The 22,509-nt window shown below is 37.2% G+C and overlaps 1 long non-coding RNA gene across 2 annotated transcripts; it reads right to left on the reverse strand.

Moving 5' to 3' along the window:
- Window positions 1-287: 287 nt before the first annotated feature.
- Window positions 288-8,684, reverse strand: LOC138684697 (uncharacterized). 2 transcript variants are annotated; one of them, XR_011323944.1, is made up of 3 exons: window positions 8,664-8,684; window positions 8,064-8,106; window positions 288-5,609 (listed from the first exon to the last, which is right to left on the reverse strand). It is a non-coding gene; the product is annotated as an uncharacterized lncRNA (long non-coding RNA). The 2 variants fall into 2 exon arrangements; XR_011323943.1 differs by having other exon boundaries at window positions 8,659-8,684.
- Window positions 8,685-22,509: the final 13,825 nt, after the last annotated feature.

Here is a 22,509-nt window from a genome sequence, read left to right on the forward strand (position 1 = left end):
AACAAAGCACCACGCAGCCACTTGCTCACTCCTCTCCCCTGACCCTGCTGGGATGAGAAGAAAATATAAAGAAACACTCGCAGGTCGAGATAAGGGCTGGGAGGGATCACTCACCACTTATGGTCATGGGCAAAAGACAGGCTCGGCTTGAGGAAGAAACAAAATCAATTTAATTTACTACCAATCAAATCAAAACAAGGATAATGAGAAGTAAAACCAAACCTTAGAACACCTTCCCCCCCACCCCTCCCTCCTTCCCGCCTCAACCCCAGGAAGGTGGACGGGGAATGGGGGTTGGGGTCAGCTCCCCACACCTGGTCTCTGCCGCTCCTTCCTCCTCAGGGGGAGGAGGACTCCGCACTCGTTCCCTGCTCCACCGGGGGGTCCCTCCCATGGGATACAGTCCTCCACGAACCTCTCCAACGTGAGTCCTTTCCGTGGGCTGCAGTTCCTCACAAACTTCCCTGGCGTGGGTCCTTTCCGCGGGCTGCAGTCCTTCAGTCACAGACTGCTCCAGCACGGGCTTTCCCGTGGAGTCACGGCCATCCTGGGGGGCCTCCGCTCCCCCGCTCCCCTCCATGGGCTGGGGGGGACAGCCTGCCGCCTCACCACAGGCTGCGGGGGCAAACCCTCCTCCCCTCCTTCCTCCTCACTGACCTCGGTGTCTGCAGAGGGGTTCCTCTCACATCCCACTCCCCCCACTCACTGCAGGTTCCCCTTCCAAAATCTGTTCTCCCAGAGGCACTACCGCCATCGCTGAGGGGCTCGGCATGGGCCAGCGGCGGGTCCGGCTTGGAGCCGGGGAAGCTTCTAGCAGCTTCTCACAGGAGCTGGCCCTGCAGCCCCTCCGCTGCTACCAAAACCGCACCACACAAACCCAAAACAGTCATGATCAAGAAACACTGAAAAAGTGCAGCAATGCAAAAGGGAAGCTGGGGATTCTTCTTGCTATGGTTTTTATCACTGTGGGTTCCAGGCTGGGAAAGATTGTTTCTCAGAGAGGTACTAATAAGAAGGTAACTTATTTATTAATAACCTGGGTATTTTAAAAGGTTTATTCACTTCCAACTCCTTTGAAACTATTCCCTACATTTAGTTTATAAACCCAAGCTGCATGTTAACCCTTCTGATGTTAGGGAAACGTGCTTATGAAAACAGACTTGCTTGTAATTGCAGTGGTAGCTGCATAGTATTTTGCTAACAATGTATGTTGGCGTGTTTTATGTTATTATTTTAACTTGAAACCTATAGCCTGTGCTGTTTTGTGTCATTAGGAAATGATGGACAGAACTGTTTTTACACTTGTCAAAACAGAGAGCTGTAAGAAAGTGGGAAAAGTGGGATTGTATGTCATCTAGAGCTGGATTCATCTGGTCAAAAAAAAGACAAACAACAAATAAAGCAAAATGTGGTTTTTTTAACTGAAATGTATTGCAAAAATTTGTATTTCTTGGCTTTTTGTGTTCCTTTCAAAAGCACTTTCAGTTGTCGCTTTAAGAAAATTAACTCAATAGTTGAGGAAGTTACTGAGAAAACTTTTAAAAATCAGTAAGAAAAAAAAATATTCATCTTTCAACACTCAAGAATAGTCAGAACAGCTAAACCAAGAGTTGACTCCCCTCCTCCATCCTCTTCTCCTTTCACTAGCCTGTGGCACCGAGAAGTTCAGTAAAGCAGGCTGTGCTGGATCAGTCCTCCGAGTGCTTTGTTGAATGGATGACAGGGCTGAGGCACTGCCATTCAGTGGGGGCACTGGTGGTTCTTCCACCTTTGCCTGTGCTGCAGGGGTGTTTTCCTCATCGTCAAGAGCTCCCTAGATTTCACTGATTGTACTTCATCACAGCCTGGGGATAAGACATTTGGAGTGTCGGACTCTCTTTGCCCATGTGCAGAGATTCTTCTATAAATCTGTGCTGCAGTTCTGAAATCAAGCCAATCTTCCCCACTAAGAGCTCTTCAGCTAAGCGCTGGTTGCTGTTAATTTACTGTGTTTACCATTTACCTAGTGTTTCTCCAGGGAATCCACTTGTGTCCTTCCCACAGCATATTATTCATTACTTATTTCTGTGGTAAGTGTTAAAGGGGTTTTTTATGTAAAAAAAACAAAACAAAACAAAAAAAACCCCCAAAACCAACAAAAAACCCCAAAGCAAAACAAACACTAAAAAAGCAGCTATAAATCTCTAGAACAGATTATACATGTTTTGGAAATCAGAGCTTTGCAGCCTGTTTTCTGCAGGCATTCCGTAGAAGTACACGTTACACTGACTGAGGCCAAACTTCAACACATTCACCAAATTCTAGTCAAATATACATATATGGGTTACAGTATTACTGAAAACAGACATGAAGGCAGGTATGATAAAATAGAATATCATAATTCTTCACTAAATTTTAGCATTTGAAGGAAATTGCCTCATCTCAAAAGGTACAATTGTGTTTGATACCTATGAGGGATCAGCTTGGAAAATACATTTTGAGAAGAAAATCCTCGTTGTTAAGATATTTTTAGGTCCTATTGGTGAAGGTCCTATTGTAGATGAAGAAAGAAGACACGACAAATCAGTGATGTCCAAGGGGCAAAAATACAGGAATTCAACATATTTTTTTCACATGAGCTTCAATGCTTTTGAGAGAATAGATGCTTAAGTGATATACCTCCTCTCATTCATAAATCTTTTTAGGATTTTTCTAAGTTATTTAAGTTTAATTAATTCAATTTTTCGTGAGAGTTTTAAATACATTTTAAGTGCTTAACATGAGGTTTTCAACTTTGAGAATGTTATTTTGGCAGTATAAATGAAGAATGTAGGTGACCATACTAAACGCTCTTCCCCAAATCAGAATAAATTGTAGATATTCAAATCTGACAAGTTTTCATTAATTTTAAGTAATACCTACTAACTTGTTAGGAACTTTTACGAGACTGTAGTTCAGTAGGTATAAATCAGGACGGTTCTACTGGAATGATGCTGATTTATGTCATATGAAGTTATAGCCTATAGACTTACCTTTCTAGTTTCACTCTTGCAAAATATTGAGTACCTGCAATTCCCACAGAAATCAGAGCTAGTTAAGGGGGAAAAGGATCTTATCAGATACCTCAGTAGGTTACAGAAATGGAGTTCAGAGCCCATGGGCATGAAAATGTTATTTTGCATTATCTTGAATGGATGTCACACCATAGTTTAGAAGGTACGGATAATGAGTATAAATCTGGATCCTATTCCTGGCTGAGTCATTGTTTTACTGCTTTTCTAGCACACAGAATATAAATCTTAACAACCTTATCAAAGCCCTGGTCATCTCATCTGGGTGGCAACAGCTCCCTTTTGGTTTCTACAGAAACGGGGATAGGTTAATTCTTATCACCCAAAGGCTTCCCTCAGTGTGGCATGAAACTGCATGCTGGAGCTTGGAACATTGCTATAGGTCTTAAAGGCATTTCTATCAACTGAGGTGGGTCCTTTTGTTAGTTTGTGCATTTATTTGTCTATGAGGTGGGTTCATGTCCATGGAGTATGAATAATCTCCTCTGTTTATATGTTTGCACGTTCTCTATCAAAAGAGGTGACTAATCTCAGCTGAGAGCTCTTTATGCTTTTATAAAATAAAAATGCTACAGCATAATTATTTTAACTGGAACTAATTGCATAGGTACAGCATTAACAACTCCAGAACACTTTGTTGATGTTTTCTAGCATGTTAGAAAAGATGTGAATATTTAGTCATTCTGATTTGCTTTCTGCAACTGCTGTTCCTAACTAACAGGAATGTTAATTGAATTTTTTTTTTTTTTAAAGAAGAAATAATAATTTAAAAAAATGGAATTAATGAATACTCATCATAACGACCTTTAAAAGGATACAGAAGCGGTTTCCAAGGTTGCAGTTACATGATTTGTCCAAATCAAACAATGAACTTGAAGTACTGGACTCAGTCTGTTCATAATGTTTACTAATTGCTTTGTAGCACTATAAGTGAACATGACTATTTTTACCCCTTGTTCGCTGTGTACTTGACCTGCGTGCCCACCAGGTCAATGTGCACACCATTACACAGTAAGTTGTCTGACTTACATTTAACCTGCTTATGCGATAACATCACATACACGTCAGATGGATCTGACTGAAATTATCTTGAACAAACAAATAGGTTCTAATTATGACTGCAGGGGCCGCATCTGCCACATTCAGGGTGAAGTACGTGTATAGAAAAGGGGAATTCTGTATTTATCAAGTAAAACTGGAAGGATGCCACAGATAAGATACTATCTTACTACAAGCCAAATCCTTTTCTTTTTGAAGGCAAAGACAAAATATCTGTCATAATCAAAGAACATGAATCACAATTTTAAGGTGTTTTACATGTAAGCAAATTCAGTTAAGAGAAGAAAACAAAGCTTTAAACTTTTGACATAGTATCACTTAAAGTTGTCAAAAATGGTTATTTCCATTTTTATCTAATTGAAATGTTTTTCTGACATTTTAATTGATTTTTATGTTCCTTAACAGAAAGAAAACACTTTATACTTTTTTAACTTAACTCAAAGAAGCTTGTTAAGAAAACATACAATCTAATTTAATTGAAATTGCAGCCACCCTGTCTCATTATAAAGTTCAAAGCACTTCAAATAATTTTAATGAAGGAGATTGATAGTCATATTGAAAATGTCAGCACGAACATTTGTATTTGTTATTAAAAATAAAGAATACAATTTAAAAGTAATTTTACATTGCCAGCAAGATCTTTATATTGAAAGGATGAAAAATATTTATTCTTATAATTATTGAGCTTCTTCATCTGAGACCAACAAGTTGTGCTAACTGTTATAAAAATACATAATCAGAGCTTACAATTCATTCTGATGAAACAAAAGTCAGTAAGAGGAAAGCAGGCAAACTGTATTTCTCAAAACCTTTTGTATAGCTTGGGAGAGTCAGAAACAGAGTACATGCCAGAATGTGGCCTGGTAAAAAGATTAGATTAGATTAGACTAGATTAGATTAGATTGAATTTTATAATTCCTTGATATTTTTTTTTCCCCAGCTTGTGAAACTTTTTTCTATTTTATGCAGTTCTCACTATTTAACTCTCACTTATGTACAAACAGGTCATTTTTACTGACAATGCTCTTTGCTTTCATGAATTTTGCTTTGCATATTACAAAATAACACAGCATATTTTGTATAGAAAGAGATTTCTAAGATGCCTTAGAAAACATGGTTCTGATGGTTTACAATTGGTGAAAGTTATTTTTGAAAAATTAAATAAAGTGTTACTGCAGTTATGGATAAACAATTTAAAAATCCTTGAATTTTGAAAAATTATATTTTATCACACACACACAAAAAGATGAGTTATAATAATGACAGAATAAACACATCTCATTTTGTACATTCTGGGGGTCACATGAATAACAGCACAATGAAAATGAAAGTAGACTAGAGATGGATCCTAATATAGGAAGAAATTTCAAACAAATATCCAAACCGAACATAACTTCTGGTTTTCTTTTTCACATCTCTCAAACTCACTCCATACTCCTTTAGGCAACAGACATCATCAGCTCTTCATGTCTGAGCTCGCACTCTTAATTTCACAAATATCTGTTAGAACGGAGGGTTAGTTAGTGTGCCATTATCATTTCCTAAACCTATTTAAGTTATGGGCATAAATTTTGTAGACAAAATATATTAAATATCAGTGACCAGTAATAGATAGAGAGGAATGAAAAATAATACTGGCCACAGAATTTCATTACTAATGTTGAAAGAATTTAGGGTCATCTCATATCTAAAACTGAGAGCAAATGGCTGATTTGATAGAACACTTGGCAGATCCCCTGATCACATTCTTTTCCCACTGAAAGGGAGAAATATGCTTGGAAAATGCCTTTAGCTTTCGGAAATACTTTCAGAAACTCAGAAATTTAGTTTTTATTGTTTATTATATGACCAACAGCTTCTAGCACAACAGAGTCAGGGAAAATGGGTGTTCAGCTGCTACTGCAATATTAATATTAAATAATAAAGACGACTTTTTTGGGGGTATTTTTTGAAGCAGGAAGGGCTTTTTATTTGCTCAGTCCCTAACTTAAATGTGCTTAAGAGTTAAATTTATTGACTTTGACATTAAGCCTGTGAATTGAAGGGTACCAAAAGGAGGTTATTTAGAATGGGGTCATCTTTCGCTCTGGGCTCAGCACCTGCAAATACAAAGTTTTGAACACGTATAAAGAACTCTGAATGGCATGTGCACTGGTCGTAGTTTTCCTACTGACATAATATAAAGTCCTCTGTACATTCGTAGGTCAACATTAAACATAGAAGTTGCAGCACATACAGCAGCCCATCCTTTCCTTTTCAGCTATGAGGCATCCTTCAAACCAGATTCCTTCCCTTAAAAGTGTGTTGCAAGGGCAGTTCCTGTGTCTGGTCTAGATTCGTGCACAGATGTAGAGACAAAGAAATACTGCTCATCATTTACAGGTGTCTGAAATGCTACATAAATATGAATTGATCAAATCACATTACAGACCCTGGTCAGAGAATCAATTACGTATTTGAGTTGTAAAACAGCTAAATATGCGTTCCCAAGTTTTTACCCCACTGTACATTCCAGAATTGCCAATTTACTTGCTTTTTATGATCTCAAAGAGAGATTGGGCTCACACAGAGAAAGAAATTCTGATAAATACACACTTCTCAAACTGCACTGCCTTATAAGCCATCAAAGCAATTTGAAAATCAATTTGATGTTTGACAGGGAGCCAGTGTATTCCCTTCAGGATACAACCAACGTGCTGAGGCCACTTACTGAGAGGAAAATTCTGACGATACCATTTTGCCAGAGTTGGAGTATCTGCAGTGTTTTCTCAGGAAGTTCATAGAATTAAATATGATAAGAGTCTAACCTAGAGGTCAAAGTTCAAAACATTGATAGCTTTAACATGTACCCTCAACTGATGCAGCTGGTTTCTGACTAGATGATACCATTGCATTCTCTTTTTTTGTCCTTACAGATGTGATAGATACTACTAAGGGATGTAGTGAGGTGCTCATGAGTTCCCAGGCATTCTTTATTAAGCAGTAGGCATTAGTAAACTAGAGAAAAATTTCGTTAGACTGTTGGGATCATCCACTGATACTTTTAAATCATTTCTGCAGACATGACACAAAACCCTAATTCTTGAGAGCAAGGATTTTTGTCTTTTTATTCATCTGAAATGGTCAATGTGTATCAGATTACTGGTATTGATAAAATATTTCTTATTGAAAATGTTGCTTTGTTTTTCTGGATTATTTTGCATAGCTATTTTGAATTACATCAATGGATTTTATTCTAGATCTCCAGCAACTCAATATTTTTATAGTTATATTAAAATCAGTGGTATTACTTTGAGTTACGTAAAATGAAGTATAGACCTATTGTCTGTGCTTTTAGTTGAAAAGTTGCAGCAAGTATTTTAGTTTCAAATGGAAAAGGGTGGCAATATTCTCACAAGTTACAAATATATCTATTTTGAAAAATAAATTTTTACCACAGGCAAGAAACATGGAATTTGTAATATTCTTTTCAAAGTTATAGACAAGATAATGGTTGTAAATGGCTTAAAACCAGAACAAGTATATATTACTTCCCAAAAGACTAATCAAACAAGGATTGTTCATGCCACCATGAGATAAAACTACCAAAACCTTACAAATTAAAATTGTAGTTGAACAGACATTCTCCAAGATTGATCAAAACATCTTAAGAAAATTTTTAGTCACAGATCAACAAATTATGAACTTTATATAAAAATTAAAAAATTAACAAAACAATGGAAAACCTTAGAAAAGCTGTAAATATGTCCTTATTGAAAGTGAACTTAACTGTGGATGACATTGGCAGTCTTGACAATATTACTTTATCATAGTCATCCATAGATCGCGGACAAGAATTTTAATGCACACACTGAGACATGGAACAGTTAAGGCATTTGTCCAAGGTCACATGGGAAGTCTTTTGCAGGGCTAGGGATAAAACTGCTTCACCATCCTATCCTTAATATTATTTACCTTTTCATTAAGTCATTCTCCTGCCACAAGATGAATTGCTTTCCTGTTAAAAACCATAAAAACAAGTAAGGATCACTTTGGCACCAGCTGGCAATGGGGGTGAGAAAAGGATAGCGTGTCAGCTACTATTCTGAATTTTCTTTCAGCTAGACATGCAGCATAATGCCGTTTGAACTTCTGTTGATTTACTGATATATATTTTCTCCTATTCATTTCCCATAGTCTGACATGTCATCTGGGTAATTTATTTCTTAGAGATGTAGCTGTTATTACACTTGGGGCCATCTAGCTGTATTTTTCTTTGTCTTTAATGCTTCTGCGCTTAGTTATGCTTACAGAACTCCTAGGAAAAGATGGTCTCTTTGTCACAAGGCATAAATCTTCTTTGCAAAGCCTTCTTTAAACTATGAATACATTCTTAGGGAAGGGAACTGCATTGGTAGTTTAGCTGTACACCAGGTAACATAGTTAGCACTATAAGGCTGCGGCAATTGTGATTAGTCCTACCATTGCAATAGTGCCTGAAATGTTGCTATGCAACCCAGATCCAGAAAAAGATTTGTAAGGAGCAAATGACAAAGTGTGAGTGAGTTACCTGACCTGTGGTGCTGTTCTTCATTCTGTCAAAAAGAAAAGGCAATGAAAAAAGACAAAGCTTTGCTATATAAATACAGTATAAAGCAAAGTGATTTGGATAATGATAACCTATTAACTACAGAGATTAGTTTGCTTTTAACAAGTGATAATTAATTTTTATTTCCCCCATTTCCCAGCCTGCATGCAGTTTCTTCCTCTTGCCTCTTCAAAATCTACAGTCATTCAGTCAGGTCAAGTTTAGGCCTGCAGATCAAATTATTGCTTTAGTAAGTCTTACTGAACTAGATGCTTTCACCTTTTGGTCTTTGTGCTAATGCGTTCTCAATGATCGTATTAATTTAGGTGAGAAGTAACTCATTCTGCTAGTGCAAATCAATGCAATTTCTTTTGTTTAACTTTACATACAAGCAGCCCAGTAATCAGTGGCAAATGAGCAGACCCCAATATTAGAAAAAATTAGCTAATACTATGACAGCTTATAATTTCACACAAGGTAGGGGTGAACAAGAAGGCAAAATATTGGCAAATCATTGAAGTAGAGAATCATCTAAAAAGGAACAAATTTGTGTTCACAACTGAAGTATAGAACTAAAATATGTGAGGCAGTTTGTATGGCTCAGAAATTAGTTTTTATAATCAGTGGTCTAACACAAATCAATAATCTAGTTCTTACCCATTTATTTCTGTAAAAAAGAAACATATTGAATATATGTATTCCACCAGGGAAAGTATAAGTGATACAAAGCATCCTCAACATAACAAAAAAAAATCAGGTCAAATCCTGAAATACCTGTATGTACAGAATTAAAGTACAAGTAGGCTCCACAAAGACAAACCTGTGCAGTGGGATTTTTCGTTTGCTATTTTACGTGATAAAGAACAAGACTTTCTAGCAGATCTTTACATAAGTAACAGCACATGCTGTGCATAAATAAGGGTGAGGTCAGTAGGTCAACTTCCAATAAGAACTACAAGCATAATCCTGTCATGGGAGAGCAGAAGAGAATATCAGTTGCACTAAATACTCTTTCCCCTGTAAGGCAATCAGTAGTTCTCCAGGTAGTAAACCTACAATGGTATTAGCTACAGAAGTCAAAGAAAGACCCCTGAGCAACTACAGAAATGACAGCTACTAATAGCAATAATTTTAATGCTGAAATACTGGAATGCTTACCTTTAGCCCTAAATCAAGGTAATTGCACTGTCATTTTCTTTGTTCGCTTTTGAGCTATTGATTTTCAATATGAAATTAAAACTGAAATGTATGTAGTTAATGAGGAGATATTATTCAACAAGCACCAGAGCAATGTCATTTAGTACATTTTTAATAAATCGCAAAAAAAGTCAAGGTTTAAAGGAAGAGCCATGAACATGATCTCTTATTATCAGTTACTGTTGGGAAGACCCTACATGACTGCCAATCACCTGGACAATTATCAATATAGTAGTCTCAAACTGAGGGTCAAAACCTGACTTGTTGCAAGGCAAGAATTACAATGGGAATGAATTGCAAGTTCAAACACACAAAGGTATATTGCATTTAATGATGAAGTCTTAACATCAGGTATCACCTTTGTCTATCACCAAACATTACAATTTATTGAGAGAAAACTAGATGGCTGTTACAGCATGTAAGGAGGAAAGACGTGATGGGAAGAGATATAATTCCTTCCTGTTCTCTCCACATTTCTTTCTTTCCACCCTTCAAATAACATTAGGAGTAACAAAATGTTTTAGCACTCTTTAAGAAAGAAGCCTTTTTATTCTGTGCCACACTGTCCAGTTAGTTGGACAGCAGAAATGATGGGATAAATCAAAGATCCCTTTGAGTATCTACCTATTTTTAGGTAGGTATGCATATGAGCAAACTTTATTATTGCCTTTGTGATAGAATTAACAATGCCAAGAAAAAACATAGTCTGAGATTTAAAATCGGTACTTTTACTACATCCAAGACAAGAATATAAGGTCTACCAAGCTGTATAATTTCAGGCTAGCCTACACTGAACAAAAAAAAACCCCACAAATGAAAAAGTCCTAAGAATGGACAACATACAGCAATGAGGAGTTCTTTGCATCTATCAGTGGAGTTTGCTGATACTGTTTGCTTGAGACTGCCCTCCCGACACGGGAAAAACCTACCAGGGCTGAAACGGCTGTTTCCAAAAAGAGTAAGTTGTTGGATAAGTACCTTAGTAGAGGATTCAGGATGAGAACTGAATTCCTTCCTTTTAATAACATATCTTCCAGTTAAAACAAAAAACAAAGTGTGGAAACATGTATCAAAAATATTCATCCAGCTTGATCTTAGGTTGGTTCATTTATTTGGTTTCATTGATTCATCCTGGCCTAATTATTTTTAATACAGTGACAGTGAACAACATTTTCTGTGAAACAGCTGCTGCTGGAGTCCTTGCTAGCTAGCAAATTCAGCAGAAAATGTGTGTGCCAGAACTGCGCTGAGAATCTGTGTATGCCACGGCATGTCCATCTGCTATATACAACACACGCCAGACTCTTCAGTATGCGCTGGGAAGACAAGGTTGGAGTGTAGGAAAGCAGAAGAATTAAATGCAGAATATAAATAAGACATTTCATATATGGTTACCACACCCATTTATTTTTTTTTGTTATACATCCTTTCACATTTTTTCTTGTCAAGGTCAATGGCCCTATGCCATTTTCTAAGCACAAGATATAAACAATTAACTTTGTACTAAGGTGAGTTATTCATACTATGCATACTAGTACCAAGCTTTCTAAATTCCTGAAATAAGCAGGATTAGAGCTGCCAACTTCTGCTATGTATTCCTGCTTCTGCGGTCACGATTTCTGGCATACGTTTCAACAACAGAAATCTGGTCTTTGAAATTCTGATATTACATGGAAAATAGGACAACCTAAATCAACCATTAAAAATGAGCCAGACTTTGTAAAATTCATATACTGATGAACCTCTTTGCATCTCCATGGCCCCACTGGGGATAACTATTACTGTATATAGCACCCAAATCTGTGTGTAGGTCAATGAAGAGACAGTGGACCTGTCCAGAAAAGAACAGTCTTACAACCTACCAAGCAGCCAACAACAGCCTATTTGGTGTCCAGACAAAACCTGCACAGGTAACATTTGAGTAACTGTTTATTGCTATACAGCTGTGCAGTTGAGTTTACCTGATTATTAAGATGTGAATTTTTGCTTTGTCCATCTGGGAAGTTCTTCAGTTAGGACACACATCCTAAATATACTCTGATGCAAAATTACACCTCTCAGAGGGTACATAGAAAATTCATAATGATAAATCCCCAAAAAGAGATGCAATCACTTTGGAACTCTGGCAGAAAAGTAATACAGACCTCAGCCATACCACTTAAGCACAACCTTGTGTTGTGAAACTACAATGTGTCAGAAGAAGGATAGGAGGGTGTTCACAAGGTAAGCAGCTTACTATCCCGTGACAAGGGAGCTCCCATCTTCACTGAAGGTGAACAAAGATATCAAGAGAAGGCAAAAAGCTCTTGCTTTCCCTGTCTTTTTGTGTTCATTTCAGGGTTTCACCTTGGGAGGTTACAGAAGGTGGTGCCTGTATTTTAGGTATATTTCAGTATGCTTCTCTGAGCGGCTATATTAATTTGTCATTTGTATTACAGTAGGAAACAACCTTGATGCAGTCTGATAGCACAGCTGTTTTCAGGGATTTCCATTGCTTCCTTATGAAAAATTTTGTGCAAGAAATGAAAGGCAAATCAGTTTGGTCACTGGTTTTCATTCCAGTGTCAGTGTTTTATGCTGACAACAGCCATTTGCAAGCAGAGCTGTATCTTTTCCAAAGGTATATTGCATCTAAAATTGAGGCCCATATTCAGTGTTCATTTAGCTCTTATATGAGAACAGTTCTGATTGATCGACTTCAGTGGGAGATTTCAGTCTAGAGGGCCTGAGTTAAAACAGAGCAATAGTTTTCTGGGCTAGCTTTTCACTTTGTCTTCTCTTGGGCAAGCTAAGCACTTTTTGTGTAAGTGTAGACAACTTGTTTTAGAATGTGAGTTTCATTTTATAATAACATGTTCATAATAACTTCAGGTGCACAGTTTAATAATCATTGTCCCAGCCCAGAGCTTTCTCTAGTATTTTCACTTCCCAGCCTCCAGTATTGCCGCTGTTCCTGCTCTTCTTGAAACGCTATAAAAAGTCCATTGCCACAGCTGTTAACATGACACTTTCTTCTGGCATAAAATACTCAACCTAAATTTATGCAATCTTCTTCTTTCACTGGAAATAGAAAGCCTGAATATATAATGTAGGAGGCTTTAGTTAAACATTAGACACTTTAGTTAAACTCTCTCCTGCTATTTACAGTATCTGTCGCATACTTTTTTTACAACTTACAGTTCAACCACTTAAAAATAGGTACGATGAATAGGCATAAAGAGCTATGTCTATGAGAGAATCCAACCTTAAAAGCCTTGATCAGTTGAGAAAAATGTTGTTTTATTTTCAAAATATGATTTTTCTTAATGTTTGCTAACTTGCAAACCAAATGAAGTGAACAATGAAGTGAACAGTTATAGTGGCCATATAATTAGTATTTGCTTTTTTAAATTTTATATTTTTAATACTGTATGTCACTAGTTCTTGGCATCTCTAATTAAAAAATGAAGTCCTGTTATGCTAACTGTCATACTTGTAAGGCAAATTATGAAGCTATACATGTCAGATAGAAATCATAAACAAATATTTTTACAGTTACATGTATATTTTTGTGTCTGTATCACTCTCACACACCCACTCTTTCTTTTAATATTTTCTTTTTTTCTTCAGATTTTCCATTTGGTCTTTTGCATGTCTCAGATGTACTGAGTTATGTTTTCTTGCTAGAAAAGGTCAGCATCTGAAAATAGGACCCACAGTGATTTGAACACTAAGTACATGATTTCTAAGAACCTTGGCATACATTTATCTTCAACTGTTTGACATACATTATGAAACCACTTGACTGTGACCTTTTTTGTGTAACTTAAAGGCTAAAATGTACTTGTTTCCCAGTTCTCTTTCCCAACTGGCAAACTCTAATGAGGGTGGAAGATAGCACAAAACGAATCCATTCTCACAAGGCATTAACAAGGAATGAGGACTAGAACAAAGGTAATCATTTCTTACAACAACCTTTCTCTTGTGATCACAGATGCTTTTAGGAGACACTAAAGAAAGCATTTTCCAAAGCTCAGTGATTGCACTGATGTGCAAGTTCATCTAGGCACAAGAGAAAAGCCTTGCAATGAAGCACAAAAATTCTGAAATCGTAAGCACTTTCTGACAGGATGACCTTCACAACCCGACAAACTATTTCGGTAAATAGAGACTCCAAGTATGAGCAGTGGAAATCATCAGAAGCTACAAGGAATTGTACCCTACCAAGGCAATGTGACAGTCTGACCTTCTGACTCATCGATCCCAACAAGCCTGGACACTCAGAGCAGTGATGAAAACCATCAATAGCCAGTGTAAGCTGTAGCAGGCCAAAACAACAATTTGACCTTCTGGTTTGGGAATCCCCGCAAGGTCTGCCCAGGAAGCTCTGCTGTTATGAGCACAAGGAATGCTCACATTTGGTCAGCTTTTAGGAAAGGCAGACAGGAAACAGGGACACAGAATTGCTACCTTTGAGCACTTACTTACACTTAGAGAGAAAAGCCTTGTTTTCTGTAATCAGAGATCATTAAATTGCTTTTTTCTATTACAGAATTTAGCTGTCATTGGAGAAGAGTTTAGCATCTTGCATGCTGCAATCCTATAAACTTTTTGAAACAAGTCACAGAAGAACTAGCTTCACATCACTTCATTCAGTTCTGAATATAAATACTATATTTAATATTGTATATAAACTGTAAAGCTCCGTTTTATAATATAATACATATAATTTATAAAGTTCCACTTCAAATTCTGTTGAAAAAGCAATGCTGTTATGATCATGCCATTGTTTTCCATTAATTAGGAAAATGAATAAAAATCCTGCCATTCTGCTTATGAACAGTAATAAACCCTGTGTTGTGCCCTCTTTACAAAGATCTTAGAACAAATGGACACACTAAACATGCTACTTACTCTATTAAGATTGTAGCTAAAAGGCAGAATCACACACACTTTGGATTTTTATATTCTTTTTCTGTCACAGGTTATGGTGACTTGTTTTAGTTCTGGTCATATGCCTTATCTCAGCATGCTGCAACAAGTAAGCAATGAGAAGATGGCATCTGGGATATACCTTCTTGGAGTATCTCTTGCACATGTAGAGAATTCTCTTTTATCATTAGTTGAGGTCTACTTTATAACTGCACAATTTTTAACAGCTAAATATTTTTCTAGATAATTCACTAAAAGTTCAAGAACACTGTTAAAACAGTAAATGTGAAGATTAGGAAATGTCGTGGTTTAACCCCAGCAAGCAACTAAGCACCACGCAGCTGCTCACTCACTCCCTCACACCCAGTGGGATGGGGAGAAAATCAAGAAAAGAAGTAAAACTCGTGGGTTAAGAACGGTTTAATAGAACAGAAAAGAAGAAACTAATAATGGTAATGATAACAATAATAAAATGACAGTAGTAGTAATAAAAGGATTGGCATATACAAATGATGCATGCAATTGCTCACCATGCGCTGATTGATGCCCAGTTAGTCCCCAAATGGTGATCCCCCCGTCCCCACTCCCCCCAGTTTATACATTAGATGTGACGTCCCATGGTATGGAATACACCGTTGGCCACTTTGGGTCAGCTGCCCTGGATGTGTCCCCTCCCAACTTCTTGTGCCCCTCCAGATTTCTTGCTGGCTGGGCATCAGAAGCTGAAAAATCCTTGACTTTAGTCTAAACACTACTTAGCAACAACTGAAAACATCAGTGTTATCAACATCCTTCTCATACTGAACCCAAAATATAGCACAGTACGAGGTACTAGGAAGACAGTTAACTCTATCCCAGCTGAAATCAGGACAGAAAGGTAGCTGGTTTTACCCCTAAAAAGTGTGAAAGGTCTATCAGGTCCTACAAGATCATTCCGTAAAAATGAATTTCCTTTGTGTCACTGAGATTTCCTACCTCCTGACAACCCAAGCTGTTAGGACAAATTGAAAGAATCTTATATTCTTGTAAAGCTGCTAGTAACATTCGAAAAAAAGTTTGAGCCCAGTCTTTGGTAATCAATATGAGCAAGTTGGAATGCCATACAAATTTTGTCAGAAAAATTTTAAGTGAAATATAAAGTTTGAAAGTGAAGGATTTAATTTAAAGATACATTGAATTTTCAGTAATAATCTGAAGAAGGCAAAAAACCCCTGTGGCTGAAAATAGAAAGTTAGTTATTCATTAGATCCACTATTTAGCAACCTGCTAGTAATACACCATCTTTCTGTGTCCAACAGTTTTGTATCAATATTTGTAAATGTTTGATACTAACGTATATAACTTGCATTATGTTTGGGTTTTTTTTATATATTTGATAATGATTTATGAACCGAACTAAAGTGAATGATAATCATGGATCTAGCTCTACTCACATCCATTATAATTTCAGAAAATCTTTAATTTTGCAGTAAAATTATCACAGAAGTATTACTAGACAGTCAAGAGTACCATATGACTATTTAAAGACGTTACAGGTAGGATAAAGTGAGATATTCTATGGGTAATGTGAGAACAGATATTACCATTATAGTCTCCATTCTGGCAACAGTGACATATGATAGAGGGTGTTTCTGGAAAACAGAGTAAGTTTGAACATATTTGTGTTTTGCAAGACCTTAGCGCACATAGTCACATTGAATCCTTAAAATCCAAACCTGTGCTTTTGTGTTTTGTGGTTATGTATTTTCTGTATTATCATTTTCTAGATAATATATGTGGTAGATCTGGACAGTGAGACAGTAGATCCTTTGTCTCATTTGCAATACAACAGATTCAGCACATCCTCTCTGGAAGTCAGCAAAGCCAGTCTTGACTCAAGGCTGCAACGCTGGATAAGACCATTACTGATAACAGCCCTGGGAGGGATCAGGTAGAACAATAAACAGCTGTAAAGGTGCCAGGAAAGGTTGGATGTGATGCTCTTCAGGTATGGTATATTATCATGCATAGTATACTAAGAGCAGACTGTGTAATAGTAGCTCCAGTAGATAGTTTTCTTTTGACAGATGTCAAAATATACTGTCTGATTACAGATCTTTATTTTGAAAAGGTATAAGAAACTGAATAACTTGAAAGATCATGTTCACTGATACCCAAGCCAGATGATGTAATGTAACCAGAAGTTCTGTCTATACCACGCATCCTGTGTCAAGCAATGAGTCCACTGTGACTGGATACTTGAGGTTTTATGTCCAGAAAGACCTTTATTGTGTAGGGTAGATGTGAAATCATGGTCAAAAAACTCCATGCAGAAATAAATAATGAGAAGCAGAATATAATTCCTGAGAAAATAAACTGATGAGATCTGCACGGCCATTGTCAAATTTCCTCTTTTACTTGGAATGATCTCATGATCAAGAAATAACATTATCCTTTTACAAGAGTATAAGACGTTGCCTTATAGCCATAGCATGGATTAGAGAATGCAGCTAAACAGAGATATAGATAAAGATATATGTAGCTGTACTTAAAGTCTTTGTTTTTTTCAGTCTCATTTCAGCATGTGTATTGTCATTTCCCCCCTGTGCTAAGCTGAGTCAAAAAAAATGCACGAAATATAAAAACAATAACAATACTAAACAGGGAGGACGCAATCCATGTGCCACATGGAAGCAGAAATAGATTAATGCAGTGAGAAGTTTCAAGGAGACACCGAATACTCAGTCTTTATTAAAAAGGTTACAATGTCCTAGGCAGGTGCAGAATCTCTATAAAGAGAGGTAGGGAGCCATTTTAATTTTGTAGGCACAGTCATTTCATATTATCAGTTGGCGTGTGGTACACAAAATACCAAAGATTATTTACTGCCTAAGAAATACAAACAGGTGTTTTTATTTTTTTCTAATTCCTTGTTAAAATGAGTACTTTGACACAAATGTGCTGTAGCTTTAAATATTCTCAACTTTGTTGTATTTTAGGTCATAAGTTAATGCTTATCTGAGCCAAAAAAAAAAAAAAACCCACATAAAACAAACCAAACCCAAGAACTGCTTAGAAAGGAAATAGCACATCATTAATTTAGCTCGCGTGATCCAAATAAAAAATGAAAATGTAATTTTTAAAGGACTGAATCGTTTTAAAACTAGGGCAATGCTGTATGATATTATTTTGAGGGTCAGATTTATTGCCATAAAAAAGAAAGGTATTTGAGACAATCTAGTCCCAAAGAAATAAATCTGCAATCCAGAGAGTGCTGCAAGGAATAAAAGCTTCTGCATTGATTTACTAAACTATCTATATCCCTTTTTCTTCAGGTCCTTTTTTTTTTTTTTTTTTTAACCACAATGAATTAAAAATATAAATGAGAAATTTAGCTGCAATGTGGAAATCAATGGGATGTTCAAGAGGAGTCTGCAGAATTTGTTTCCTTGACTTCAGCATTGCCTTTGATAATCCATTTGAATAGGGTTACTGTGTAATGGCAGGAGACAATTGGAAAGTGCTAAAAGAAATGCCACAATTTATTATATATATGAATTAAATAGACAATGCTTAATTTCGTAGATCTTCTTTCAGAATAGTTTTCTGTTTGATTGAAAAACTGCAACTCTGCTTTTCACTAAGTGAAATTACTGTAGAAGGCTGTGACAAGGCAAGCCTAATTTATTTTCTTTTCTCTTCTCTTCCCTGTACCCCCCTTCCTTTTTTCCCTGTTTAATTTTAAATGCATTGACTATTCCCTTTTAGGGTTGGTGAAAGCAGAATAACAACTGCTAACAGAATTCCATAAACAATAAATTAGCTTTAGATTAAGCTTGCTTCCTTTTTTTTTTTTTTTTTTTTTTTTAAGGCTGTGATAAGAACTGCATGGAGCTCAGAGTGCTAAAATTAAATAAAAGCTATCTTTCATGCTTAGTCCACAAAAAGAGAACTGAAATGCACTTTTCAAATGGTTTCAGGAGAATACTGCTTGAAAATCAGATGCTTTCCTTAAAGGCCAGAACCTTATAATATGGTAAAATGTTCCAGAAGTGGGGTGTCCGGAACTTTGTCTGTGGCAAATACTATATAACCTAACAGACCAATATACAATGAGTCTGTCCCTACTGTTTATCATAGTCATAGGAGCAGAGTGTAATTCATGCGCAAGGGACAGCTAGACCAGCTGCTTGCTGAGAGCACGACCACCTATGAGGTCAGACCCGGTTGCTCAGAGCTTTATCCAGTCAGGTTTTGAAAACGTCAAAGGAGAGAGAGGACACAGCCTCTCTGGGCAGCTGGCTTCACTGCCTGACTGTCTTCATGGGGAAACACCTTTCTTGTTTCAATTTATGTCCATTGCCTCTTGTTACCCTGCCATGGATGGTTGTGAAGGGGAGGGAGGAGGGGGCCCTGGATGCAATACTCAAGATGTGCTGTAATGAATTCTGTCTAGAGGGTAATAACCCCTTCCATGTGATCTGCTGGCTGTGCTCCTTCGTGCAGCAATGCATGCTGTTGGCCACCTTTGCTGTAAAGGTACACATCTGGCTCAGGTTAAGTTTGCTGCCCACAAGGGCCCCCAGGACCTTTTCTGCAGGTCCGTTCTTCCCAGCCTGTGTTGTTGCAGTGGCTTCTCCATCTCAGGGGCGGGACTTAGCACTTGTTCTTGTTCTGTTTCACAAGATCCCTGTCGGCCCATTCTTCCAGCTTGTCTAAGTCATTCTGGATGGCAGCCCTGCCCTTGAGGGTATTGACTAGTTCCCCAGCTTTGTGTCATCTGCAGTGTTGATGAGAGTAAGCTCCATTACCTCCTCCAGGTCACTGAGAAAGTCTTTAAACATAAGAGTTCCCAGGATAGACCCCTGCGGTACCCAACTTGTTGACTTGTTAATCTCTACTTTCTGAATCTTACCATCTAAGCTGTTCTTTTACCCATCCAGCTGTCCATCCATACACAATGTCCTAACTTAATAAGACATAAGCGTATTGTTAAAGACAGTGTCAAAGACCTTTCTAAAGCAAGCTAAATTACATCCACTGCTCTCCACTCATCCCCTATCCCCAAATCCCTGCATTCCAACATAGAAGGCAATCAGGTGGGTCATGTGTGATTTGCCTTTGGTCAGTTGGTACTTTACCAACTGTTTCCAGTCTTATACTTACTTCTCTTTCAGTTGCCCAGAAATGCACTATATATAGGAGTCACTCCATGATTTTCCCAGAGACTGAAGTGAGGCTAACTAGCCTGTAGCTCCCCAGATATCTTTCAGCACTTTTTGAAGATGGATGCAAAACTTGCCTTTCTGCAGTTCTCAGGGACCTCCCCTATTCTCTATGACATTTCAAAGATGATAGAGAGTGGCCTTGGAGGGCATCATCCAACTCTCTCAGGAGCCTTGGAGGCACCCATTGGGTCCCATGGACTCATACAGGTCAATATCTCTCCAGTAACTCCTGACTTGATCCACATCCATTGCTGGTTGCTCCTCTCCGCCTTAAATCCTGTCTGAATTTACAGAGTTCTGGGGCAGATTATTTGTGAAGATGGATGGAAAGAAGACATTGCGTACCTCAGCCTTACCTTGTTTGCAGTCACTAAATCGCATGCAGTTCAGTGACAGTCCCACATTTTCTCTCACTCTCCTTCCTTCCTCTTTATACATTAAAAGGCTGCAATCAGGTCTCCCCAGAGCCTTCTCTTCTGCAGGGTGAACAACCCCAAGTCTCTCAGCCTTTCCTCACAGGGGGTGTTCCAGCCCTCTGATCATTTCTATGGCCCTCCTCTGGATCCACTCGAGCAGGTCCGTGTCTTTCTTATGTTGGGGCCCCAGAGCTGAACACAGTATTGCAGGTGGGGTCTCATGAGAGCAGAGTAGAGGTGGAGAATCACCTCCCTCGGCCTGCTGGTCACCTTTCTTTTGATGCAGCTCAGGATATGGTTGGCTTTCTGGGCTGCAAGCGCACATTGCCAGGTCATGTCCAAAACCAAACTAAAACCCAAACAGTTTCTACTCAAAAACAAACAAAACAAGCTTAAAAACAAATGTATATATAGTTACTGACATTATTTATATAACATGTTAAAATAATTAGCATTATTAAAGTAATTTTAAATAACTAAAATTATGACAGTTTGTTAGGATTTTTTTCTTATTTTTTTTTAAGTAAAATTTCAATAACTGAAGAAAATATTTACAAAACCTGGACATTAGAGTAAAATAAATATTTCAAATCTTCATGAAAATTTCTTTTCCTCATTTCTTCCATACAGTAGGTCATCTTTGATTTTCCAAAATGATGAATGAGTTGTTCTATTTGAGTGTAACATGATATAAAACTGGATCCATATGCTGATGTTATTTTAAAATGAAGAATTATTTGTATAAAGTAATAGCCAAGTTTTACATACATCAGTTTTCTCCAAAGCAGAACCATAATCTAAATAGTTATTCAAAAAATACTATAATGAACCATAAATAATGCAGTAGCATGCAGAGTTGGATGTCCTAAGTACGTAGAAGTGTATATCCATTACAACCTTGGTCCCTGCATGACATCAGCTAGAACTTGCATTTGGATGGGTATGTTGAACAGTTTGCAGAAGATGAAAGAGATATTTTGGTCTAAAGAAGCAGCGTGTGGCCTGTGTAGTTCTTTGGTCTTGGGGCATGAAAGAATGGAACACCACCAGAACAGCACAACATATAGGAAAAAAAAAAATATCCAAAGAAAACGTTGGAGCTTCTAAGAAAATGGCTAACTCACAGGGGAAGTTTTCAGAGAATCTCTGAACATGAGTCATTTGCATTAAAAAAATAAATTAGGAATACTTATTTGAAGAAGAAAAATTCACAGTCAATGGCTTTCTAAGGGTTTCTGTGTATAAAACTACAGGTTGAACAAAACAGATAACTTTTTAAAAATATGCTATTTGTTATATTACTTAGAACCTGAAAGATAGAAAATAATTTAAAACCAATTTTATTATTATTATTACTATTATAATAAAATAAATTACTGCATTGAGTTATAATGTGGACAAAAGTACATGAAGACTAGCAGTAGAATGGTTTCTCAAAAGTGGTAACAAATTTTAATTCCCTGCTTCCTCTCCAGTGAAATGAATATCCCCCAAGATGCCTGGGAATTTATTTAGCACATTCAAGAAATGCCCTCTTAGAATGGTGGTTGCATGACAAGTGACATGCTGAGGGACATGATTGTCTTTTTCACTGTTGCCCTATGAAGCAAAGGATTGGAAAATGGCAAGTACCGAAAGAATTGAATAAATGAGCACTGAAAGAAATGAGTAAATGTGAACTGAACTTTTCATTCCATCACATACTAATACAACAACAGCATTGACCCCTCCAGATTTTTAAATGAGATGTATCACTGCAGATCATACTGTTTCTGGAGAAGGGCAAACTTATAAAAGATGACCATATCTATGATAACTGTGAGTTAATCAAACAAAAACACAAAGAAAAACTCCAGAAGTGGAATACAAAATATTCTTTCAGTATTCTAAGAGATACTTGGAACAGAGGAAAATCTTATTCAGTATCATAATACCATGCTATAAACTGATATTACATCACTGACAACAGTATTTGTCTAGGTGAAAGTTTGTTTTTTTAATAACCCGAGAGTACAGAGGTTGTGCTTTGCTGGAGATCTTTGTGAACACCATTCACATAGTTAAATTACAGTACCTAATTGTAATTTCTTTTCTTCTCCAGG

Source organism: Haliaeetus albicilla, chromosome 3 (genome assembly GCF_947461875.1).
Source record: "Haliaeetus albicilla chromosome 3, bHalAlb1.1, whole genome shotgun sequence".
In the NCBI taxonomy this organism is placed as follows: domain Eukaryota; kingdom Metazoa; phylum Chordata; class Aves; order Accipitriformes; family Accipitridae; genus Haliaeetus; species Haliaeetus albicilla.